The sequence below is a fragment of the Tachysurus fulvidraco genome, chromosome 8 (genome assembly GCF_022655615.1).
Source record: "Tachysurus fulvidraco isolate hzauxx_2018 chromosome 8, HZAU_PFXX_2.0, whole genome shotgun sequence".
NCBI lineage: Eukaryota > Metazoa > Chordata > Actinopteri > Siluriformes > Bagridae > Tachysurus > Tachysurus fulvidraco.
Window position 1 is genome coordinate 17927492 of NC_062525.1, and position 27065 is coordinate 17954556.

A 27065-nucleotide genomic window follows, 5' to 3' on the forward strand; every position below is an offset into this window, starting at 1 on the left:
AACGAACACATTTGTCATTTGATTTAATAGTTTAATACTGTTTGTTCATACAAAATACCGAATTATATTACTTTTTTTTACCTAGTGGTGAATATTCTGTATTTGTTAGCTGTTCTGATTTAAGAGCCTGAATTCTATTACAGAACCACATTAGCCTTTTATTCCATGCCCCTTTGTGAGTACACGGAACTGCCAGTGTCACCCAGGTAGAGATTGAGTTTGACACGTGGACTTTGTGTCGTAGTCAGTTTATTAGGAGTCAAGTGTGTGTTTTGAACATAAATCACTCTGAAGAGTGTATCTGACAAAGCCCACTCAACACTGCTGCTTCTGCAGGTGATAAATGTGCAGTCGGAGTGACACTTTCACCCTCATCATCCTTTACAGGTACAATACTGCCTTTTGTAGTGTGAAGTTTATTTCCTGGTTCTGGTTGAGGATAGTTGAAGCTGTAGGTTTTTGAACCCAAAAGGTCCAAAGCCATAACGCCTAGAAATCATGGAAACTCACTACCAGTCTAAATGTTAATATAGAAGGGGGAGTTTTCTGAATTAACAGGCCAGTACAGACACTTGTCACCATGATGGTCATCTACATTTTTCCTGTCTCCTTCACTGAGCCGGGAGAGACTGGATCTTCAGCTTTCAGATTGTGTATTGGATCATGTCTGCTTTAAGTATCCTCTGAGCTTGCCCGCTTTAGTTTCAGTATTATTAGACCTTCCTTAGATGAATGAATTCGAAAGGATATGAGGTAGGACTGGCTAATGGGCTCACAGCTCTCTAACCGAGCCTCCGAATGGAGCAGATGATTCAAAGTGAAAGTGAGAAAACAGAAATGTTGACTTTATTCCCTTACTTACTTCCAATCACAAACACACAGCTGCTACTTATCCTCCTTTTATTGTTTGTCTTTAAATTAACAACTGTCTCCATAGAATGCTCAATGTCAGGTGACAGGCTTTCTTTGTGTGCTACCACATGCTGAAGGCCCTGAGGCAAATAAAGGCTTTATAGCCCACCTCATATGCTTGTTAAGGCTGCTGTTGTACTTTTGTTCTCAATATTTCACTGACAGCGGATAACATTCACACATTATCTTTTGTCTTTGACAGAAAACAAAGCAAGGTTGTGCTGTCTGTCTAAATGCGAGTATTGGCTGAAACTAATGATAGAGCATGTCCTTAAACTCCCCAGTGGACAGCCTATAGCGACATGCTTTATCTGATTGAGCCTTTGTCTTTTATGTTTTTCTTTTTTTTTGTAACATACAGAATGGAATTCCATGACAAATAGAACATCTTACGCTTAAAAGAAGAGCATCTTATGCTTAATTGTGATGATAGTTTATTAGAATGAATCATGTGCACATTTCTGTATTTGAAAAAGAAAGGTACAAAATGCTGATAGTTTATGATGGAGAGACAGATCAATAGAGACAGTGTCCAAGCAGAGGCATGGTTGTTAGGGATGGTCCCTTTAAGTGCCGAGTTTCTCCCTGTCATTGGATGTTTAGTTGAGCTGTAAATGGCCTGAGCCTGACCAAACCAAAAAATGCCCCAATTTAAGTGAAGACTATTGAATTATGGAGACATAGTCATTCAAGAAGTTACACACTCACACACACACACACACACTCACACACTCACACACACACACACACTGTTTAGCTTTTATTCAGCCAGTTGAGACATTAAACTTTTTCACACTTTCCTCAACTTCCCTGAGAAGGTTTTGATTTGAGTAATATAGCAGGTGGAGCTTGCACTGATTGAGGTAAAATCTGCACTGCAGACATGACACTTTGCTCAGCAGTTTGAACTTGAGCACTATGCGACCCAGAGCATGTCTCTGTGTGGAATGTGCTGTGGTATGTGCTGATCCTGAGTCAGTGGTAATTAGAGGCCCAGGGCCTTGGCGCAGCCTAATGACAGGTCTGTGGCCTGTTTTGGCTTTTGTTTGTTTGGAGTGCAGCACTCCACAGCAGGGTTTCTTCCCAGCTGGCACTACCTGCTGGCCCTTGGCCGCCTGTCTGGGTTGGCAAGGCGGCTGGTCCAGGCGCTACAGCAGGCTCGATGCCAGCTGGAGCCCAGTCTTCAGTCTTTTCCACTTCCCTCCTCTCCTCCCTGAACTGCCTGCACCCTGGAACATGTTCTGGCTGCTGGCGACGATTGCATTTGTTAGCACTTCCAGGGTCAACAGCACCCTGTCACTACCTGTCTCACTCCCAAAGCAGTGCCAGCTCCCAAAGTGAAGCACCTCTTCTGCTTTATTAAGTGGTTCATCCCTTAAGGAGATATGGATTTTATGCATTCAAGACTTTAGTGTTTTTGTACGATTTTGTGCCACGATTTCGATTGACTCATATGAGTGGATGCTATAGTTAGGAAAGCCTTTTTTTTTTATACTCTTCAGGAAACTTTTTTTGTTACACTTTTATGAGAATATGAAAAACAAGATGCAGATTCTGTGCTGGTCATTGCAGTCTCTCCTTTCCCTGGAGTGGTATTTTGATGATTCATCTTTTTTACAAACACTGGCAATTTGAGAGCATATAAACAGGAGTAAAAGAGCTTTTGTTCTCTGGCTGAACCTATTTAGTTTAACTGAGTTATCACTTACAATGGGCTGTGAAAGAGCTGTTTTGGAGTTCATGTGCCATGTTCTTATTCACTCCAGAAGCTAAGGTCATGAAGGCTACTCTGTTCTCTCTTACCTTCTAAACTTAGGGTAATTACCTGGATGTGGTTTTTAGCCCACGCACACAACACACAAAAACACACACAGGCCCTTCACTCACACATGCATCTTAACTCTTTAATTAAATATCCTCTTACACTCAGATGCTGCCACAATTCTCATGTGAGTGATGTATGAATGAACATTGAGCTCTACATATGCGTTTGTTTGTTTGTTTCACTTGAACTAAATGAGCCCAAATTGTATTTAGCAACGTAGTATAAAAATATATTTTTTTTTAAAAATGACTGAGGGTGCAGATGTATGTGTCTTTAAGAGCTGTGTTGAATGCTTAATATCAGGTGACTAGCTTGCTCAGCATGCATAAATGAATTCTCATAAACCAGCGGGAGAACAGAACGCTCTGTTTGTTTGCATATAGCCCAGAGTCGAAAATGAACATCAGCCCAAATCCTCACGTTCAGATTCAGCAGTCTCTGCTGACCGGGTCAGTGCATTTGTGTACTTCTTTGTTTGTTTGGTTTGAACGGTGCTTCCCGTCTGTTCGCCAGGCTTCACGAAGAGTCAGCAGTGATGGCGCCGAGGCTAACATTGTCAAGATGTTAGGAGGAGGTTGTGAGAGCGTTGGCATGTTGGCCTGGCAGACCTGTGTCACTCTTCAGCCTGTTTGCTGACTGAGTTCAAATCCTTACACCTTACCTGACCTGAATACATATCTGTCTATCACACACATGTGAGTATGAGCTCGCTGGAGCCAGACACATTGCCAAGCTGTTTCCTCACTGGATAAGCAGACACTGAGAGACTCTGTGACTAGCATGGTCTTTATTTAATAAGGCATGGATGCCTAGCGCCCTGTCTAAAAACTGCCTTGTGGTCAAGCATTTTAGGACAGGCTTCGCATAAACCATCTTAAACACTGCTTTCCTTTCACAAATCTTTAATTATAGGTTTTAGGAGAGCACAAGACACAGAGCAAATGCAAGGCACCCCAAGAACATACAGCATAATGTCAATATTCAAAAACTGAGAAATTCTTTGCTAAAATAGGATGAGTCTATAGTTCTTTTTAAAGAGTGTTACATTCTTGTAAGAATATTATGTGTTATAAATTGTAATATTAATTTGGAACACTCTTGTCAAACCATAGAACCTTTGAGATCCCTCAACAACTTAATGAAAAACTTGGTGGGAAATGTAGCTTCTTTTCATAAAGTATCATCTCTTCCAATGCCTGGTTAAACTGTTTATATGTTGCAGACTCCGACACTGGATGCGTTTAGACAACGGGTTGCATTGTATCCTAAATTTAATAAGTCACTTGGTGCGGTATTTGGCTGCCACATTTACCTGCTCAGCAATCTGATAGATGATGCCCTGTGACAATGGCCATGACTCTCATTCAGAGGACTTGACCTCACTTACAAGCATAAATCACTCCAACTCACAGCCATTTGTACAAACTGTGGAATGTTGACCCCTCGGTTCTCCAGCTTCCACACCATAACAGAAGTGTCACACTTTCTGTCCCTCAGGTTTCTATTCAATTGTAGCATCTCCTATAGTTTTTCTCCTTTATTGACTTTTTACCCTGCTTTGGGCTTTGTTTGTTTTGTTTGGTTATGGCTCCTTGTGGAGCTTCTGCCGCCTCGGCCAGTGTTTCTTCAGGCCTGAATAGGCTTAATCTGGCAGTGCTAGGATGGGAGGCAGATCTGGGTTGGAACTCTGAGGTCGGTTGTGTTCTCATCGTCTCAACGAGTTCTTTGTGCTGACCGTTCCTCTCAGACCAACACAAAGGCGACAGTGAAGGCCAGGCCAGCGCAAGCTGAACCATGGAGAGAGACCCCCCCCGACCATCATATAATGCCAGAAGACGTGTGCCATTGTTTTTGTTTGTTTCTCCACGGTTCTGATTTATGAGCCTGTCTTGTTTTTTATTTAAAAGAATGAGTCATTCATCCCCCCCCAAACCCCCTGTGTACCTTTATTCAGAGCGGGTTTAAATAGAATGTACAGTGTATTGCTAGAATTTCGAACGGATAACGTAGTGCATGTCATGTTTAAGTCATAATGATATCACAACGCTGTGAGGTTTTAGTTTTAGATCTTGGTAAGTAAGTGTGGTTGATCTTTTGACATTCTCAGCTGTCTGTATGTCAGTCACTGCAGCTCAGTGCTCAAACCCATCAAATTGGCATTATTTTTTCCACCATATAGGCTTAAGCATCACCAATATCTTTACCATAGTGTATAACAGCATCATTAGGCCACTTTTGCTGATGACAGGAATCTGTGGAGTAATTTTTTGCTGACCTGCAGAGTCATTAGTGTTTACACGAGGCCACAGGGCGAGCTAACAAGTGAACATTCTGTTGTTCCGGTTCACCGCTGTTGGTGATTGGCCAAAGAAGCAGTTCATAACGTTGATATATTTTATACTAGTGTTTAAAATGGTAAGAAATGTTTGATCTTTTGCTCTTTGCCGGTGCTAAAGTCTAAAAAGGGCTGACACACAAAGCAGCTTTCAGTTATTCACTTATTCTAACTGGTAAGTGATTAACATCAGAAATCTGGTTGTCACAATGACCATAGTGAAATATTTCAATAAAGTTCAATTCTTTTCCTTTTATTTCAAATTCTTTTTGAATATGGTGCAAGGTCCAGAGTCTGAGTATACTTAAAGCATAGATCGCACTCCTAAAACACTTCCCAGCTGATGTGGACTGGGAAAGCAGTGGGTGCCTTTTTAGCTTGCAGAGTGAATGATTGAGTATTGAGCTGCAACCCAGCAAGCTCTTGCATCTAGTCTGGAGTATTTCTTCTCTATACTGCTGAATGAAATGTTTTTCCCACCTTTCTTAAACGTAAACGCTACCACGGTCGAATCAATGGCCTTCCCCTTTGATGTGCCTAAATGCATTATAACGGCCCCGTTTTAATTGGCCAGGAGAGGCGCAGATCAATACATGCTGTAATTGGCTGACATAGGATGGGTGTGAGACTTTATTAACATTAATATTTAGACATGATGTGGGAGGACCTGACTAAGGTTAAATGTACATCGGCAGCGAGCTCCTTTGATCTGGCGGATAAGCAGATCGATTTTAACGGGAACAAATCAGAGAGATGGGAAGAATGGGCACCACTGATTTTTATTGGATTTTGAGGGAAGTTTCAGGTTGAGGAGAAAGAGCCATTCTGTTTCTGTCCTTTTCCATCAGATTCTGATATTCTGACTAGGAATTGCTGTCCTCATCAGAAGCAGTAACATAATATTTGTAGAATGCTTTTGCAGATGATTTTGTCGAATGCTGTCTATCACCAGATGTCTAGTGAAATAGAGGTACAACATAACTCAAGGCTCGTGGCGACATGTTTGTTGCGTCACATCACTTTCTGTACACCCCTCAGATTCAGGTCACACATACTGTCATACTTTCTGAGCTACCTGCTCACACCGTCGTCATGGAAATGGATAAGAGCTATCATAAATGCTTAATCATAATTGACAACTCAATAATAAAAAAACAAAATCCATGCTGAAAAGTATAAAAAGTATAACAGCCTTTTTTTATCTAGATACTTTTTTTCTCTTACCCAAGTAGACTCTTATTTTTACTTCAGAAATCTTTTTTCTTAGGATTAGTTTCTTAGTACTTTTATCGGAGTAACGATTTTTTAATATTCTAACCACCTCTGACAAAGAACAAGTTATTAAATGCAAATGTTATCTAACATCAAAGTTTAGATGAGTTTAACTTTATAAAACATCACAAAATTATTGAATTTAAAGCTTTTTTTTTTTTTAAACTGAAATTAAGATTTTTCTCTTTTTTCCCATTTTTCTTTCGTGCCTCATTTGCAGCAAACAGTACAGTGTTACAGATATCGATGTATGTTATTACAGGATTGTAATATGTCCAGGTGTTTTGAGGTTAGGTGACTGACTTAGCCATTTAGGAACATTCTAGTTCTTTACCTTCAGACGTTCTGGGGGTTGCTTTCATATATGTTTTGGATCATCACCAACCTCCACGGTAAAGCACCGTCATTTGGCAGCATTTGCCTGAATCTGAGCTTTATACACTTCAGAATTTCCTCCTGCTACTTCTATCAGCAGTCACATCATCAGTACACACCAGTGACCCAGTTCCACTGGCAGCCATACAGTACATGCCAATGCCATAACACTGTCTCTACCATGTTCAACAGATGATGTGGTACGCTTTGGATCATAAGCCTGTCCTTTCCCGCTCCGTTCTTTTTACCCCATCATTCTGCTACAAGTTTATCTTGGTTTCATCTGTCCCAAGAATCTTGTTCCAGAACTAGACAGGATTTTTTTTCCCCCCTACTAACAAAGTCTAATATGGTCTTTCTGTTCTCAAGCGTTACCAGTGGTTGCACCTTGAGGTAAATCCACTGTGTTTACATGAAGGTGTCTCTTGATTGTAAGACTGTGACATTGACTATGCCTACCTCCTTGACAGTGTTCTTGCTAGATTTAAGTGAAACTAGTGTTCACCAAGAAGAGCAATTTTGCTGTCATCCTTTGCCTTTTGGTGTTGTTGAGCTTACCAGTGTTTTCCTTTTTAAGACTGTAACAATTTGTTGATGTGGTAACTCTTAATGTTTCACTCTTTTATGTGTCGATGCGTTTAATGCATTGACACATTTTTGTACCATATGTTGAGAATTAAAAGAAAATTCAGCAATTGCAATTAACTTTTATCTCCTTCATTGTTCATGACATAGCAAGGTAAAAGGCTATACCTGGTTGTGAAACTGCTCATCAGTCAACTACTAAGGGAAAATAATACATAGACAGACAGACAGACAGACAGATAAATGTTGTAATAACTAAATGGTTCATGCAGTATATTTGTTATAAACCTTTGAATAAAAGCTGAAAGTCTAAACTTCAATCGCATCTTCAATCGCAAATTCAGTTTAATTTAAACTCCATTCTTGTGGTCTACAGATCCTAAATTCTCCTAATGACTACCTACTTATATGTAGTATTCTGTATTTTATATATATATAGATAATACATACTCATCTGTATTATATATCATATTGACTACTAGTGACTAATAGTAATTATCAATTAAAAGGAAACTAAGGTAGCAAAATAATCAGTAGTAGCAGCTCAAAATCTATGCATACATACCTTTATTTTCAATCTATAGTCCTTTTCGTATAGAGAAGAAATAAACAAGCAAACTGTGGTATTTCTCATGCAGATTGCACCCTCTGTCTCTAGTGCTGGGGTTGTACATAAAAGCATAATGAAAGGAACTAAATGGATTCCACGCCGGCTCCTGTTTTATCTCCCTTTATGCCGTCCTGACACGAGTCGGCCCTGTCTTTGAAACGGCCTCTGAGACTGTCAGAGCTGACTCCCAACTGACACACAGGAAGAAAGAGAGGCTGAAGAGCATGTCAGAGAAACGTTTGATCGTAGCCGGGAAACAAGCTGTCAATAGCAGCTGAGATTAACCTAGCCCACTAAACATATATCCACATGTGCCATTCAGGAGAGATACATCATCCTTCCCTCACTTAAAGGGCATTATTTATCAATATGAAATTTTTAACATTTCCTTCTCGGTAGTGCTTTGGAGCCTTCACCTCTGTCCTGATGCCTGATCTACAGGAACCGTGATGTTGGGACGTGCGTATCTAGATGAAGGCTGAAGGATGATAGATGGTGCTACCAGTCTGTGTAAAGGGACAGGGCAGAACACACCTGTCAAACCTGTAGCCAACCTGTCTATTTTTATGAGCTAAAACCTGGGTTTTTAATTTGTATTTTTTTATTTCATTCATGTGAATTTGAGTGTCAAGAGCTTATGGTAATGGATAATTAGTATCAGTATTATATGTGTTAAGGAGTTCTCAGATTTCTACTGCTACTTATTGATTAAATCTTGCGCTTGTGTAGGTTGAGTGACCACAGGTGTGAAGGTAAGAGTGTAAGAAGAAGGTAGGAAGGTATTTACAACACAGATGAGTAATATATCATTGTTTGCAGAGGTAAAGAGAGCAGCTCATGAAGATCAATCATAGATGCATGTAAACTATGGAACCTACCTATCATCCTAACCAACCTCGAGTTCTTGTGGTAGTGCAGATGCGCACACACACACTTTTTCATGTAATTGTTCTCTTAGATGTTACTTTGCTGTGTGTGTGTGTGTGTGTGTGTGTGTGTGTGTGTGTGTGTGTGTGTGTGTGTGTGTGTGTGTGTGTGTGTGTGTGTGTGTGTGTGTGTGCATGCGTGAAAGTATATTTGGTAGAGCATGATCAGGAGAAGATGAAGAGCATGAATGTTCTCACGCAGCCCTGGCTCCATCTGTTCCTCTGTTTTAATTATTGTGATAGTGAAGAAAGAGAAAGAGCTGAGTGATTGTATTCATCCTCTCTACACATAATTTCAGAACATTAAAAGAACACCAGCAGAAGCTTCCAGATTTTTGCCATGTAAATAATCTTATTTGTCTGTGCTCCTTGCTAATGAATGTCATGTCTTTTAAAAAAAAAAAAAAACAGCATTAATTAATTCCTACTGACCTCCAATTTCCCTAACAGGGAATGCGTCTCAATTAGGAAGAGGGTGCCTGTTAATATTTGTGTTTAAATTGCATATATGTGCATATGCGTACATATGCTTCACTGACATGGAAAATAACCTTGCAATTAATTATGCTCCTCATTTAACATTGAGCTCAAAACGAACGGTTTTAAAAGTCCACAGTTCTGAAGCTTCTTTCCAAGCATCGGGCTCATTGTGAATCGCTGGCTGCTGAAACCTCAAGAAAGATACTTCTGTCTTGCGAACAGGGAAGAGGTGCAAAAAAATATTTCTTTGCCTTTTCTGAAGCCAGAATAACAAACAAGAGCCTCAAATTAGATTTCCCAAAACACAACATTCCCTCTCATTAAGCGGGTTGCTGTGGCCAGGAGCTGAAATAGCAGAGCCAGAGCTGAGTATGCCATGCTCCCCTCAGCAGCCATCTTAACTACAGTCTTTAACTAAATGAACAGCTGGACATTCACGCTAAGATATGCAGCTCCAGCTCCTCGTATGAGCATTTTTTTATTCCTCACGCAAACATTTTTTTTCCCCTGTGTTTTTTTTTTTTTTTTTGATGTAAAGGCATGGATTCTGCCCATGAAACCTATTCGGTGTATAGGCTGGGGATGGGGGGTGGTGGGCGGGGTGCACTTAACCCATACAAAACAGTGGAGGACGATGAACATGAACAAGAACGTGGTTCTTGCAGCGAGTGTGCTTTTGAGAAAGCTCTCAGAGCTTTAATTTGGCTCTAGGTCTAAACCCAGTATTTATGCTTCAGTATCACTAGAAGGATGTTGTCTAAACCAGGTTTTTTTTGTATTTGTTTTTTTTTTCTCAAACTACTCCTCAGGGCCGCTGAACTCAACCAAAGAGTATAGCAAAAAATTATGGACTGGATGAGAGTTACTTTTACTTGGTAGCTGCACCAGTAAAGCCAGCATTTGTGTCAGTGATTGCTGGCAAACAGTGTCTAAGTTTTAAAGATGACCTCATGTCGTCTAGGCTCGTATTCAATTCGTTTCAGACGACATTTGTTGTGTAGACAAAGAAAAAGGGTTAATAGTGAAGAATGACAGCAGTATTTTGGCCCTTAAAGATGTCAAATCATCCACAATGTCTTACCAAAAAAAAATGACTCAACACACTGCATAGAGTGTAGCTGCAGAACCTGGAGGAACAATAACTGAGAGAAGTAAATGGGCTAAACCACTAATTTACAGTAACATACAGTAACATCAATACAAATGCCCAAAACACCAGCAGCAGATTAAATAACACATACACTCACAAACAAACAAACATGTGCCAAGGGAACAGTTAAACCGGGAGTACTGGATATGTAAATGAGCACCAGCGCCATACCTGGAATATGCTCCAGCATCATGCTATGTAAAATACAGGCAAATGACTTGAAATCTGCTGCATCTCATATCCAGGTTTTAAAAACCCAGATTCAACCATTTAAAAGCATGTCATGAAGTAAAATAATACTACTAGTACTTACAATAATAATAATAATAATAATAATAATAATACTTTAAATCAGCCACAGGTGGCACATAAAATGCTGTTCACCATAAAATAAAGATAATAAGTAATATATAATATACTTTGTGCAATATTAAGTATGCATCAAACTGTGATATGATGGAAAATGTGAATTTAAAGACAATATTTAGTTCTACTATTTTGTCAGCTGAAGTGCAGTTAATAGATGACAGCTAGGAGGGTTAAACTATGGCGTGCAGACTTCTGGAAAACAAACACCAGAGACATTGCAAACTGAAACCCTGTCTGTTTTTAAACAGGAACATGCCGCTTGTTGCTATAAGTTCAAGCTGGAACTCTGCATTTATCCAAAATGCTGAAGCTGTAACTTAAATCTGACCCTCTGCCAAAGTTTAAACATGCTACAACTAAAGAGAGCTTAAGGAGACGTGGCTTCATCGCCGCCCATTCGGTTGTAAAGCGAGTAAGAGTGATTTCTAAATACTGTGTGAGTAGTTGGTGATTTCGTAAAGATACAGAGCAAACAGTAACGAGCAGTTTTATGTTGAGGCTGATGTGCAGTTGTACACTTGATAGAACCCTTTGTGAAACCTGAAAATTCCAGCAGTACCACGAATGCAAGGTGTGTTAATGTGTGACAGGTAAATAATAGGCAGCTGCCAGTTCTAGAATGAAGAATCTGACACCGTGATTATGAACAAATCAGAATGAAATGGTTGATACGGGTGAAAAAGAAAAAAAAACAAGGATGTAATTACACCTGACTTCATCCCTCTGTTCTGGTTTATCAGGTTTTTTAAGGTTGTCACTATGCTGGGCTTCATTTTACATTTCGTGACACCACAAACTTCTCCTCAGGCAAACACTCTAACAGTGTGTACTGGCAGACACAACCGAAAACAATCAGGTAACCCACGCAAACCAGAAAGATTACAGCTTAATTGCTTCTTGAGTTATTAACTAAATGTGTGTGTGTGTGTGTGTGTGTGTGTGTGTTGTAGCTGGCAGGCTCTGGGTTGTCAGGGCATGAAGAGTCATGGCCAGAGGTGTTGTATTGAGTTATTTCATTCTCAGCACTATGTTGTGGAACTGGACAAGCCAAAAAAGCACAAAAAGACAAAGACAGGCAGGATTAACGTATAGTCTGCCAGTCTGTCTGAGCATTTTGCCACTTACCACATACCAGGGGCACCATTTCCCGCCCGGAGACAGACCAGCCTGAGGATCTGATTGGCTGGGTGCCACAATGCACTTACAAAGGCTCTTTTGACTGCAGGTCAGTTGGTTAACCAAGCAGTCAAGGAGGATATATATTCTCTCAACCACTCTGCATGCCCTTCTTCTTCTTCTGCTTCTTCTTCTTCTTCTTCTTCTTCTCATCTTACTTTTCCTCTTCCTCTTTCTTACTCTGTCTCATAGCCTCACCCCCCAAATAGGTCATCAGTATATTTTCTTCTTCCAGCCTTAGAATTCCTACATTACTTTAGGGCTCGCTGGTCTTAGAAAATATCAGTGTTTACAATGAACAGGAAAGATTTAGTCTCTGTCTGTGACTTGATGGACAACAAAATGATTGTTTAGTAAGATAAGATAAGATGGAAATATGAATACCTCGTGCCTCACCCACATGAATTATAGCAGAAACATTTAGTTTAAGGTCTACAGATGCCTGCAAGATTTTAACACCGGTCACATTTTAGTATTTTTTTTCTGTTGTTCAGTCAGATGTTTATTGTGAGGCCACTTTGCCTTGACTCTTGAAAGCGTTACTGTCACTGGTCCATTTTAAATCTCTTCTTGCTGCCTTTATCTGGTCTTTATATATAAATATAGTTGGCTAATAAGTTTAGTTTCTTGAATTCAACAGTCACATCATCTCCTCAATATACAAATTCAATCCTTTCACACTCGAACAAATGTAAATTCCCCATAAATTCAGTCTTTCCCAATCCCTATGCTTGAGCAGGAAATATTCATTTCAAAACATCTATTATTATTGTGTGTGTGTATATATAGTCTATAAAGCTTTTGGGCTAATTTTGCATAGCTGCTAGTGTTTTCGAGTCTCTTTGAAACATCAAAAATAAACTCTTCATTGTCTTTGCTACGAGCAAAAGTCTATACAAGATTTATTTAAAAACATTAAATTAGTAGTAAAAAAAAACACTCGGATATAGGTAGGAAACAGAATGATTATTATTATTAATCTTTTAACAATGTTTCGTACTATAGCATAACAAATAAAATAAAATGCCTTCATGAAACCTTTCTCAGTTACATACTCATTATATATACGAACAGTGATAATGGGACGTGTGTTTATTATAATTCAGTGTTAAAGACAGAGATTACATGTGTTCAGCTTTGTGTCTTGCATACATGAGAAATCACCAGAAATCTTTGTGCTTTATATGTGAATGTCTTGTCAGTTTTGATGGCACTGAGAGCTTTGTGTAGTATTCCGGACTAATCCTGTGCCAGCTTTATTTAGGGGCGAAACAGCTGTGTGTGTAAAGCACAGTAGCTTAGCACAGATAATATCCTATCAGTTTCTACTAAAGAGCAGACCAACTGTAGTGTATAAGCCTTGTTTCTCCTTCTACTATCTACTATCTGTGTGCGTGTACGTTTTGCTCTCGAACTCTTTGTTGATGATCAGTCTCCTGTCCCCAGAGTACTAGGTGCTTTGCATATAAGTGATGTTTAAACGGGTTTTGTAAACTTGCACTAGTTGTGTGACTTAGGGACTTCATACAGGTTTGATCAGCAAGCAGGAGCTCTAATACATCCAAACAGCATCGGTATAGGCAACAGAACAGGTAGAATGGGCCTGCAGGCTCTGTAGCTTTGAGGGGCTGATCAGACAGTCAGGAAATCCTTGTAAATTGATGACCGTGCACTTTTTTCTAGGAATCGTATTGCTACAGGTATTACAGTGGAATGAAGAAAGGTTGCATGTTCACTGGTAGGTTCTGGAGTGGCAGCTATCTCTCATGTTAAAGGACAGTGCTGTGTGTGTGTGTGTGTGTGTGTGTGTGTGTGTGTGTGTGTGTGTGTGTGTGTGTGTGTGTGTGTGTGTGTGTGTGTGTGTGTGTGTGTGTGTGTGTGTGTGTGTGTGTGTGTGTGTGTGTGTTTCTGTACACCAGAGAGCAACCGAGCTACTAGCTCAGGCTTCTTTTCCGAGGCCATACTGTGGGTTGTAGGGAAATGGACGTGTGGGGAGAGGAAAGTGTCTGTGTAAGCTAAACCATTTTCGACAGCAGGGCACTGAGAAAATGACAGAAAAAAGGGAGTGAAGTGGAACAACAAGAAGAGCACAAACAAGTCTGAAGTTTGTGTTTGTTTCAGAAAGGAGGTGCAAGAAAGAGGGACTGTGTGTGTCACCGCCCTCTATTCCACATTCTCTCTCTCTCTCTCTCTCTCTCTCTCTCTCTCTCTCTCTCTGTGTCTGTCTCTCTCTGTCCTAGAGAAAACATAAAACAGACTAAAATTCTACTACTCTTCCCCTTCTCTTCCTTCACACTACACACACATGCACACACTCAGAGGCAGCAGCAGTAAGCAGGGGGAAGAAAACCTACTGCTTGACTTTGGTATAAATTATTGATTCTCTTTCCCTTATGAATTTTCCATCGGGTCCCTCTGTCTGAGTATGATATTGTGCAGGTGTGGTGCTACAGAGCGAGCTTCTATCAGAGAGAAACTTGCTTAAACCCAAAGAATACGAGACCACAAACATTGCTAGCGGACTCATCTGTTGTTAGCACAGTTTAGAGGGAATGCATTAGAATATGCCTCTCATGCATGAATTACTCTATTCTCTCTGGAGACATTCAGTGCAACCGGAGCGATCTCCCACTTATTATGTATTTTTTCGGAGAAAAAATGTATTGACTTCTTCTTTGACACCAGTTTCTAGTCAAGTCCCTAAGCAGTGAGGGCACCCTTTGACCTCTGAACTCAGGGGTCATAGGCACCGGAAGGAAAAGTGCACATTGACAGCCAGTGCCGCCAAGCTCTCTCTCTCTCTCTCTCTCTCTCTCTCTCTCTCTCTCTCTCTCTCTCTCTCTCTCTCACACACACACACACACTCACACACACACACACACACACACACACACACACACACACACACACACACTGTGTTAAGGAGTTCAGAGATTGTAAAATGCAGTACAACAATATTCATCAATTATTTTGCAGTTATCACCATGCGTATAGAACTTTTACCACCCCCTCCCTTTTCGCCAGTTTTATCTTCTCTTTTCTCTCTAATGCTCTTTCTCTCTCTCCTCTCTTATGTGGAATAGATTTTTCGCTGTTTTCTTCATCCTGACCCTGAGAAGCTTCAGGGCCTGATTAGTCAGATTCTGCACGTAGTCTATTGATCCGAGCCTAAAGGGCAATAACCAAATGGAGCTGGTGCAACAAGTCAATAACGCAGTTATTGCAACAAATCACGGCCCTGTGTTTCAATCACTACTCGCAACAGAGCGCCGTATGTAATCATAAGCGAATTAATGTCACTCACAACCCTCTCACACCTGCTTACACCATCACCTCCTACCCTTTTATTTCCCTCTCCCTGTTTTTTTTTCCTCTCTCTTCCACATACATAGCCTTTTAATGGCAAAATAAAACAAGCAATTATACATTCATCAGACTTCCAGTGTAAATAAATTTCACCAGAGAACGTCGTATATATCGAGTTCAACCTTGGTAATTCTCATCATTGACTACAGATGCATTGATTTCTGAAGCAGCAGTATTTTGAATTCAAACACAGAAGATCCAGAGTGGAGGAAGTGTGCGAGCATGAAATTTTATAGAATACTTCCTGACCCATATAAATAATTTATAATTATATAAATAATGCTTATGTTTGTTATTCTTTGCGCTCGGCGAGTTAGGCTTGTTAGTCGGCATACTGGATAGTTTATCGGGTACAGTGAATCGCCAGCAGATCCATAACCAACAAATTCAAGCCTCTAAAAGAACTTGTCACAAGTCATAGGTTTTACAAAGCGGATGACTTTTGATCGCAACGGTTTCACAATTCCAGGGCTTTCCTCACACTTTTTCGTCTGCTCTTCACCTCGCTCGGTGTCTTGCTTTTTCACTTTCCCTTAACATACATGAGCTGAAGAGTTGAATTTGTCTTACAGGATTCGGCTGTGAAATTGTAGACCTGAAGGATCTGCAATTTTAATGAAATGGCATGGATTATTTAGAATGACTAAAATCTCCCTTGTAGTGTCAAGTCGAGGGATGTAGAATGACAGTACCCTTTCTTCAGTTCTCCTGTGCAACCATGTGGCAAAGCTCCAGAATTTGGAGTGTGTTTGAAGAGTCGCATCGAAACAAAAGGAGGGAGACACAGGACTAAATATGAAACTGTGACCAGGGGGCTTTTCTTCATCACTTTGTTTTACATTATTATTTTAGATGTCATAAACAGGCTGTGGTTTTCAGTTTGTTGTTCCTCATTCAGCCACCAAGTTCGAGCTCCCCAGATGAGTGACAGCTCCTAACTACCCTCTAAACATTTTGTTAGATAATTGTGATTCTATAAGAGGTAAACAAGCAAGAGAATGAGATTTCTGTTCTCTCAGCAAGATGGCATAAGTCAAGGTCTCTGTTTCTTCTCTTTCTTCTGAGAAGTATGAAATTCTCTCTCTCACACACACATACTCACACACACACACTCTCTCTCTCTCTCTCTCTCTCTCTCTCTCTCTCTCTCTCTCTCTCTCTCTCTCTTTCTTTCTTTATCTCTCTCTCTTTATTACAGTGTCCTCTATTCAAACCACTGACATTGCCTAAGGAGAGCTGTCTTACTCTGGTTTGTTCTTTCAGTTATACGCACACATCCATATCACATGTCCACAGTCTTAAACACCCCCCTTCCCCCCAATATATATAAAACTATACCAAAATCTAGACTTTTGTTGCTCAGGTGGCAGCTCCTGCATGCTGAGTTGGGGAGGACAGTCTTGAGTCTTGTACAGAAAGCTTTACTAGACCAAGGACAGCCAGGGCATTCAGCCCATTAGGCCTTTTCTATGTTTTGTTTTTTTCTCTCTCTCTCTCTGAAGGTTGTGTGCTTTAGCTTCACACATGACACAGTCATAATTACACGCTTTCACCTGATACCTGCATCCGTTTCTGTTTGTGTTCCTTTTTTTCTTTACTCTTACGATTTCTAATTCACTCAGCACTCAGCACTGTTGCTCCATATTATCTCTTCTCACTGAATGCAATAATCCCACTCAAATCATCTCCACTTTTAGTGATGGCCTTGGCAAATTGATGCTGGAGAGTTCTTTTCAAGATCTCCACTCCAACTCTGTTCATAAATGATAGATCACTTACTGTTCTCACTTCAGAGATGCGTCAAGGCCCTTTGGTCAAAACAATGAGGCATTCAGATAAAATACTGTATTTATGAAGTGTGTGTGCATGTGTGTTTGTGTTCATTTGTGCGTGCACATGTATGTGTGTGTGCGTGTGTCTGTCTGTTTATTACATATATTTATTTCTTTACATGGGGCCGTATTAGTCCGTTCCAAAAAAAAACAAAACATTTATTTCATTCTTATTTTAACAAGAAAAGGAGCCAAAATTGCAGTACAGAGGAGCAGCATGTAGAGTTGCTGTCTCCTGGTCCTGGGTTGGATGTTGAGGAGCAGTTTCTGAGTGTTTAGGCTTTCTTCAGGAGTTCTCCTGTTTCCTCCCATTGTCCAACAACATGCTGATACAGTATGTGCATCATTGGCACAAAGTTGGATGAAACTTGAGGAAGTGGATGTAAATACCCCTGGTAACCAAAGAGTGTGTGCTTGTGCGTAAACAACGCAAGCTTGGAAATGACCAGACTTTAACTAAAAAGACACACACATTAACAGCTGACTGATCTTCATTTCTGTTCTGAAGTGTCACCCCATACCATGTACTGGGTCAAACTGTTGACTCTTCATCCTCTCTCCATCCATATCTCTCATGACTTTCCTCAATATAAAGCAGATTGTGTGATTGAAGCACTGAATCATTATAAACCAAAGCCCCAGGTCTGGTCTACCAGTCACAAAGCGTTTTAGCTGAACTTCACTCTCATTGCACTCCGCACTTTGAATGTGCACACAGCTGATTTATGAGACCTAATGGGATTTCAATGTCGAACAAACAATAAAAATTTATGTCTTTCAAAGTTTTTAAGAGCCGTGATTCCATGGCTAGTGTTACACCCTTCCACCGCCTGGTTATACAATCTCCAGCTGTCCCTCGTATGGAATGCGGTTGTTGGGGGTTTTTTTTGTTTGTTTGTTCGTGTGTGTCAAAAAATGCTAAAATTTAGATGAAGTAATACCTCTTACTTATAAAAACACTTTTCTTGTTCACCGTGGGTGCCACTGTCTGTCTCCGTTTACCAAGGATGAGGATTTGAAATATTTTTTGCTATGCAAATATCCACATCACATCATAAAAAGAACAGCATTCAAATATCCCAATAAATATCAGAAGACAGTTGTGAGGATTTGTTTGCCTATTGTAAGCACGGTTTAATTTTTGAATCTTGACTTTAACAATGCAAAAAAGGAGAATAAACAGTACCCTTGTGTTGTGGAGACCTGGAAGTTTAATAGTGCATCGATTAAAAAAAACTAAGCGTGGTTATACGCTCAGGTACTGTATGGTCGGGGTTGATTAACAGGTAATGTACAGAAAACGCTGTTGGCCTGTGGCTTAATCCCATGTTTCGCATGTCTTGCAATACCAGCTCGTTGTGTAAAGTAATACTAAGATATCGGATCGATAATGCTTAGACTTTAGTGCATCCAAAAGTTTAGGTTGTGTCTCATCAACAGTAAATGCATGTCTCCTATTGTAATCGGGGAACATTTGGGTAAATATTTGAGTAATGAAACTCAACAGGGCGTGCTGTTATAGGGAAATAATCAGTAGTGTGGTTACTTTGGGCATCTCCATGACAGCACTAGTTATGTTGGCTTTGTTTCCTATTTAAGCTTAGACAAAAATGTATCAAAAGTAACTCCTCCTAGGGCTTTCGAGCCACATGCACCAAATTCGGATATGTTGTAGACCCCGGTCTGACGTTTGTTGCTATTACTTTTCTAAGCGATCTGAGTACCGGTACTTCCGGTAACGGGTCTCAAATTGGCCTTTTTTTTGCCATAGACTCCCATTATAAACTTTGGAGGTTTATAACTCGGCAAGCTTTCAAACTATCTACACCAAACTTGGCCAGCTCCTTTTGGGTGATACTCTGAACAAACTTTTAAATCGGTGTACCGACTGGCCTTCCGGTTGTCCCACAGCCCCGCCCCCAATGTATGCAAAATCAAAAAACTTTTTACAACATGGACATATGACATATCATACCACTCAGAACAACGAGGGGAACTTCCTCACGGGTATTCTGATGACATCACATGCTCGTGTCCACTTACCTCCAAATGTTTTGGCAACCTAGCTTTCTGTTTACTTGCTTCCAAAAGTAACACTGACCCTTATGTTCACTCGCCTCCAAAAAGCACCAGCCTTTCCGAATACTTGCATCGTCAAAGCCAACATCAACGTTTGTCACGACGAACTTTACAAATCTAGTTATTATTTAAAGATTCTATCATTATCGTAACCTTCTTAAAACCGTCTAGGTCCTCTCATTGCTTACATTATAACAGCTATGAAGAGAAGTTCTCTGTCCTGTCAGAAATCCTAATGGAACAGTTTCTAGTTTTACATTTGGACCATCCACCATACAAGTCCTTGTAAAATAGTTGTTATTAAAAAAAAAATTTAGTATTTGAATGAAAGCATTAATATAAATTTGCTTCAGTCAGAGCTGTTATAGAAAATGTCTCACCTTCTGGTCAGTCAGAATCATGAATTTAGCAGCGATGTGGTGTTGAAAAGTCTGCAGGTTATTGAAATTGTGCCCGGATTGGCAGCATGAAGCTTCACCCTCAGCACGTACTTTACAGGGGATGTGAACATGTTCGGTGAAGAAAACGTGCAGTACTAGCTGTGAAAAGCTCTTATCTTTGCCTCAACTGTTCTCATTGTTTAGCAAGGCTGATTTGTTTGTTCTGAAGTTTCCAGTACAGGGTGCATGCACAGCAGGATTAGCACACCTATGTTGACTGCTGTCTCGGCACATAACCTGGACTGCTGCCATCAGCCATAACATGCACTCTGAAATATGTTTACTGGCCCCTTATTGGCTGCACAAAGGCACAGGCCTTCCCACTTTGTGTGTGTGTGTGTGTGTGTGTGTGTGTGTGTGTGTGTGTGTGTGTGTGTGTGTGTGTGTGTGAGCGAGCGAGCGTGCTTGCGTGCGTGTGTGTGTGTGTGTGTGTAAGAGAGAGATTTTCAGGTGCATATCGGATCTCTCTCTGCTTTTAACATCAGCACCCTCCCTCACAGAGAAAGAGAGAAAAAGAAGGAATGATAGAGTGGGAGGAAAGTAGGATATGGAAGGGCAAAAAAGAGCAAGGGAGGGGGAATAGAGAACGAGTAAGAGGGAAATCAAGAGGCTGGCATACACAGAAAGGAAATAGCAAGTGAAGCAGACTGGCAAAAGTAGAAAGAGAGGGAGAAAGAGTGCTAGTATGTTGGCAAGCAGCCAGTGAAGGGAGTGATCTGTAGATACTGAAAAATAAGAGAAAAATCAGAATGCCACTCGGACAACGCTCCGGGACAGCCTGCTACAGCTGCCAGAACGTGCCGTAGGCAGAACTTCCTGAGCGTTCATGAAAAAGTGTTGCAAACAAGGTGTTTTTCCCCCTATCTTCACACTCTCCTCCTTTCTCAACATCTCTCCTTTCATACTTCACCCCCACCCCCTGTTTCTCCTTACCTCCTTTCTCCAGGAAGAATCTAAATCCCAGGCTGGCCTGCTACTCAGATTGTTAGCTGCATAATAAAAAATGCATGAGTGTGTAGAGCAGCGATCTCGGTCCTGTGAGTGTGTGTACACATCTGCACGCACAAGGCTCGTCAACACACTGACATATAAGCTGCTGCATGTGTTCAAGACATCAATTACTTCCTATTTTTTCTTGTTTTACTCCTTTTATGTGATCTTATTTTTCTTCTACAGCTCTTCCATTAATACAACTTGAGTGTGAGTGTGTGTAGGAGGAGGGTCTTTCTCTACAGAAATTATTTTTACATTGTTTCAGAGGTTGCACACAGTGTGTGGGGGCTATATAGGGAGGGAGCAGGAGCTCTTCAGTAAACATTACAGATCTCTCGGTCTCTGAGCCGCTTAGCTCTATAGTAAGGATAAGAGTGATGTAGCGGTGTGGGAAGACCAACTCAGCTGCCCCATAATCACACTAATAAACCCTGTTTAACTGGCCTGTTATACACTGCAGCGCTTTAAACACAGCTACAGAAAGAGCTCGAGAAAGAGAGTGTGTGTTAAAGTATTCTTCGAAGAACTTAAGCACCGTTTCTCTTTTGGGAATTATATGGTGTCAAGCGCTTTTAAGTAAATAACATGCAATTAAAGGGAACATTTTTAAACATTACCCCTGGCAGACTGTGTGTGTGTGTGTGTGTGTGTGTGTGTGTGTGTGTGTGTGTGTGTGTGTGTGTGTGTGTGTTCTGAGTTCTGAATGTTCCTGTGATGATATGAATACATGACAGTTTTGACCTTATGAGAACCTTTGGCTAGTCTTAATAAAGAAAACCGCTCTTTACAGAAATTGCAGCTTTTGTTTGCAAACCTAGAAGTGCCAAAATACACTGTTTGGGTACTGAGGTTATATTTAGACTTCGGTTTGGGTTTTGTCACATTAAGATATCATTAAAGACGCAGCCCACCGACTTGGCTCGTTAGTCATTAGAAATGCAAGTGTGTGTGTGTGTGTGTATGTATATGTATGTATTTATGTATATATATATATAAATATATAAATATATATATATATATATATATATATATATATATATATATTTATATATATATAAAAGGACCAACCGTCTTCGGAAAGAATAACATGACAGTTAGTTTTTACCACGTGACAACATTTGACATTTCCATGTTTAATTTCAGATGGGATCAGACGTTCTTTCTACAAAATCTACAATAAGACCCACACACCTTCTGCTTAGGTACAGCGCTTAACGTTAAGGAAAGTAGTAGACTGCAACAAGCCTACAAACTAAACCAAAGACAGAAAAAAAAATGTTCTTAAGCTTTAAGCGATGTGCTGTCTATCGCTCCTTTTTTCTCACTCCTTCACTATATTTCCTGTCCCGCGTAGAGCGCCTATGAAGAACAGTAGTAAAAGAAACACCACAAAAAAAAAAAAAAAAACAGACAGACCACAAACTGAAACCACAAAACTACACCAGTAATAAAAGTAACTTTCTGTAATTCCATACGAGCAGCACGGTAATCCTTACCAGACCTCTGGTTCGATCTTGTGCTAGGGTTACTGTCTGGGTGAAATCTTTCCTTTTGCTTCACATGTTCGCATTGCTTTCGTCTAGGCTCTCTATTTTCCTGCCATTTACCAGAAACATGCAGGTAGGTGTATTCGGTGTTCTTATTTAGGTGCGAATAGAAGAATAGACTGCCATCCAACACAGTGTTTATAACCCTGGATAGACACAAGATCCCTCAACACACCTCTGACCAGGATAAAGCAGTTACTGTAGTTTAGAAATCTGTACATGGTTTAAATTTATTCTGATGTATATAAGAAGTCCTAAAAAAAAATGCTTAAATAACTTTATTTCTTTCAATTGTTCTATTTAGTCTGGCAAGTTAAAACACAGTGCTCTTTGAGTGACATAGTGTTTGTAGGTTAAAAATGCATTACATTAGGAATCATTAGTCTCACAAGTCCTTTATTCTTACAGATCACAGAACTCTAGCCTAAATGTGCATCTTTAACAGGTAGAGTAGCTGCACATCCATCACATTTTGAAGAGGGAACAGAATTCAAAGCAGACCTTTCTTCTTGCTTTTTGCAGTGTGTAGAGAACTAGTAAGCTAAGTGAGTGTGTATTTATGAGGCATTGACAGCTAAGGCCCTATAAAGGCTTCTTTCACGTGGCAATGTGTAGAGCGCAGTAAAGAGAGCCTGATAAAACATTTATCCTTGTTAGTTTGTGATCACACGCTCAGTTCCGACCCCCCAACTTTTACAGCGCACACAGAGAAGGATGTCCATCAGTCAAACCATTAGTGAACACATTGATCGTGCCGACAGTCTCTCACTCACTCTCTCTCTCTCTCTCTCTCTCTCTCTCTCTCTCTCCCTCTTTCTCTCTCTCTCTTTCTCTCTCTCTCTCTTTCTCTCTCTCTCCATCTCTCCCTCTTTCTCTCTCTCTTTCTCTCTCTCTCTCCATCTCTCTATCTCTCTCCATCTCTTTTTCTTTCTCTCTTTCTCTCTCTCCATCTCTTTCTCTCTTACTCTCTCTCCATTTCTCTTTCTCTCTCTCCATCTTTCCTTAATCTCTCAATCTCCTCGTTTCCTTTCTCATCTATCTTCCTTCTCTCTCTCACTCTATCTTTCTCTCTCTCTCTTTCTCTCTCGTCTCCATATCTTGTTCTTCTCTTCTCGTCATTTCTCTCGTTCCATCTCTTTTCTTCCTCTCATTCTCTCTCTCCCATCTCTCTCTCGTTCTCCTCTCGCTCTCCTCTTCCTCGATCTTCTAGCTACTCTCTTTTCTATCTCTACTCTCTCTCTCTCTCTCTCTCTCTCTCTCTCTCTCTCTCTCTCTCTCTCTCTCTCTCTCTCTCTCTCTGTTTTCCCACTTCTCTGTTTCTCCATCTCCTCTTTTTCCCTTCTCTTTGTAGAGATCCTGGCAGGAGGAAAATTAAGAACAGTCAGACGCCAATTGGATTTTGTTTTATTGCCTTGGTAAAAAGAAAGGAAAAAAAAAATTTGGTGGGACTTTACAGAGTAGTGTGTGTCTGTCTACCTTTCTGCCTGACTGTCTGTGTGTCTGTGTGTCTGTGTGGCTGAGTGAGTGCCCAGTAGGCTCAGGAGTGTTATTGTTGAATGGCGTTGGCTTAAGGGAACAGCTCCCCCCTTCCCCCAGTGTAGAGGTGTATCACTGTCCTCATTAGAGCCACTAATAAGGAGAAGTGAGAGAGGGAAAGAGAAAAAAAAACACGGGAGAGAGGGGAAAAAAGATTTTAAATTTTAATAACACGGGTATGATTTTGTAAATTTTTCCTGACAGAAAAGTCCTCATTATTTTTGTCTGTCTCCAAGCAACCTCTTCTCCACCTCCTCCCATGATAAACGGACTTTTCCTGCTTCTCTCTCGCTCTTTCTTTCTTCTCTCTATTGCTCAAACTCTTTTTGAGCTTAGGGCAATATTCTTAACGCATTGGCTGAGTGTAATTCTGGCTTCTGCTTTTGGAAAGAGTTATTTTGGCAAGATCGGGACTCTCTTCTGCCATTGCGGTTTGCCGTGCCTGGCTTTATGTAGGACATGCAGTGTACTTCATGCTCAGAAGTGTGTATCCAAGTGTGTGCGCATGTGCGTGTTCATATACGTGTGTGTGTGCACGTGGAAGTGTGTGTGTATGTATAAGGCTCACCCTGAGCTGTGAGCTGTGACAGCACAAGCAGCTCTCTCCAACCCTGTCATGTGTCAGAATGAAAAGATGGATGTAGTTTGATGGCTGTTGCTCTTCTCTGTTCTTTTTGGGCCTGGCTCAGCATAGGACAGAGCCTCCATCAAACCCCAGAAAGCATGGCCTTCCATTTCTCTGTCTCTCTCTCTCTCCTGTCTCACACTTTATCACATCACTGCTCTCACCACTGCCACTATCCAGCTAGCATTGAGAGTCCAGGCATGGAGCAGTATTTGGTCAGCTCTTAGTGGTCAGCTTAAAGGCTGCTGACACAGGGGTCCTCATGGGCAAAGCACCTCCTGGATTGTTAATCCTGCTTTCCGTAAATAGATAGGTGCTCCACTAAAGCTGCCAGTCATTATGTTCAGTGAATAGTTTATGTGGAGGCAGGAATGTTAGACCAGAAACGGTTTAATGATTGGGTTCAATGTAAACCTCAATAACTCAAAAACAAGTAGCCTATAAATAATGTCAGCTTGGACTTCATGTGTCTCAAGATCTATGGCTTTAATAAAGGGAAAAAATATTATTGTACAGATTTAATTAATGACCCTTATATGTGAATAGTATTATGTTCATAAAATAAATCTGTACAAAGGGGGTCCATGAAATTTATTTTGCACTTAAAAGGGTAAGACCCATGTAAGACTGAAAGCCAGAAACACAAACCAGCTGAAAAGGAGCCTCTATGTACAGCCTCATGGCTGCATGTGCAGCAGTTTTGCAGCCAGTAATGGTTTAAAGCAAATCAATCAGTTTTCTTTTTTACTTGTGCCTGACCACAACATAAAGACACGTCTCCTTATTTTAACCAGTTTCTCATTTTTACCAGTATACACCCAATGATGATGTAGTGTACCCTCTCAGTCTTCCCAGTATGGCAGAATATTACACCACTCTGGGCCCTTCCTCGCATTCTCTCAGCTCTATCCAGTACGGGTCATCAGCTTCTGCCTGTCAAAATCTGTGTGTGTGTGTGTGTGTGTCTGTGTGTGTGTCTGTGTGTGTGTGTCTGTGTGTGTGTGTCTGTGTGTGTGTCTCTGTGTGTGTGTGTGTGAGAGAGAGAGAGAGAGAGAGAGAATAATCAGTGTAAATAATGCAGGCTAGTTAAAGAGACATGGGGGGAGATCTGTCCTTGATAAACAAGCCCTGATTAATGTCTTCTACTGTGAGTATGCTCAGAATTATACAGGGCTGTCAGCCAATCAGATCATCTCTTTACTCTTCAGCTCTCCAAACTCGTATAACTCAGATTTAGAGCACATGTTATCTATATATGTTACAAAAGCCCACCCGTATATATTATAACTGACTTCTGTACACTCCTACAGTCACAGGTCACTCTCACAGTCACAGCTTCATATGGTTATTTAATGACCCGATCCCATATGCACCCAGTGTTATTAAACATGAAACCTGTTTGTAGACCATCACCAGTCCAGTTTAAGATGGTAACCTTTGGTTTGCTTCACATGAACTTGTGTATGTATGTAATGTGTAAAACCTTTAGGTTCCCAGGACTAGGTGTCAAGTAATGTGTTTTGTTTTTTTGTTTAAAGTTTAAAGTTTCATGGCCGAGAAGGTTATGCTTGGGTCTGAGCTGGAAGAAAGCAATCAAACACAGAGCTGCTTTTAGATTATGGCGTTTCAGCAGTCTTTTAAGATTTTTAGTCATTGTGCAAGAAGATGCCAGTAACATGTTTGCTGACGTGTTATACAACGAATAAAGGAATGATGAAAGAAAATCACTGCATTCTGTCTAGGTCATCAATCAGCATGATCCGAATTCCAAATATTCACGTAAAGAGAAAGCCTTCAGTATAATAGTGGCAATGTTTGAACAATGCTTTAAAAAGTGAAGCAGGGGAGTTTTGTTTCACTTGTGACTGGGTGAAAAGTCCAGCGTGAATGTCAGTTCTCTCAGCTCCAGCAATTCAGCAGTCTGCTCTTTTTTTTTTTTAAATCTCATTTTTTATGAAGGCTTCACCACTATCAAATATGTAGCTTTGCATTGTCTTATGCTGTCCTTCTCTTGCTGGCTTTACTCATACTCTGGGTAATGGTTTGCAGGAAGTTTTCTGTTTGAAGCCACTTGTTTCTGAATGTAAAGAAACACGAATGATATGTCGTTTATTTTTTTATTAGTAATGCATTAATACATAATACAGTAATGAAATGAACATTATTAAGAACATCATATATGTCATATATTTTGCAGGAATTAAGTAAGACATTTGTATAAAAACTAACCTGAAGTTCTCAGTCAAGCCCAGAATTTAACAGAATTTCAGATGATTGAAGCTAGAGGCAGAGAAACTAGAGCAGGTCATAGAACAGAAGATCAGGTGAAGCTGCGTCTTTTGACAAGAGAATGTGTGTGTTCAGTGCTTTATGGAGAACAGCATTGTGGGAGCAGGATAGTGTGTGTGTGTGGGGGGGGGGTGTAGAGAGCTGGGTGCTGCTGCTTGGCTGCAGTGGTGATGAATGGTGAGGGTATGGGTTATTCATCTCCTGTAGGGTGCAGTGGACAGTGGCCCTGCTCTCTCCACATGTCAGCACATGGGATAATTCTGTCATTTATCAGGAGTGACTGTTACAGGAGTCGCCACCACAGGCCAACCCCAGGGTCTCTCCCGTTTGGCTTCCCCTTACT

The 27065-nt window shown here is 40.6% G+C and overlaps 1 protein-coding gene across 4 annotated transcripts in view; it reads left to right on the forward strand.

Annotated features, from left to right (window-relative positions):
• Positions 1-27065, forward strand: part of vti1a (vesicle transport through interaction with t-SNAREs 1A) — a 104174-nt gene that overhangs the window by 72610 nt on the left and 4499 nt on the right. The window lies entirely within an intron of this gene.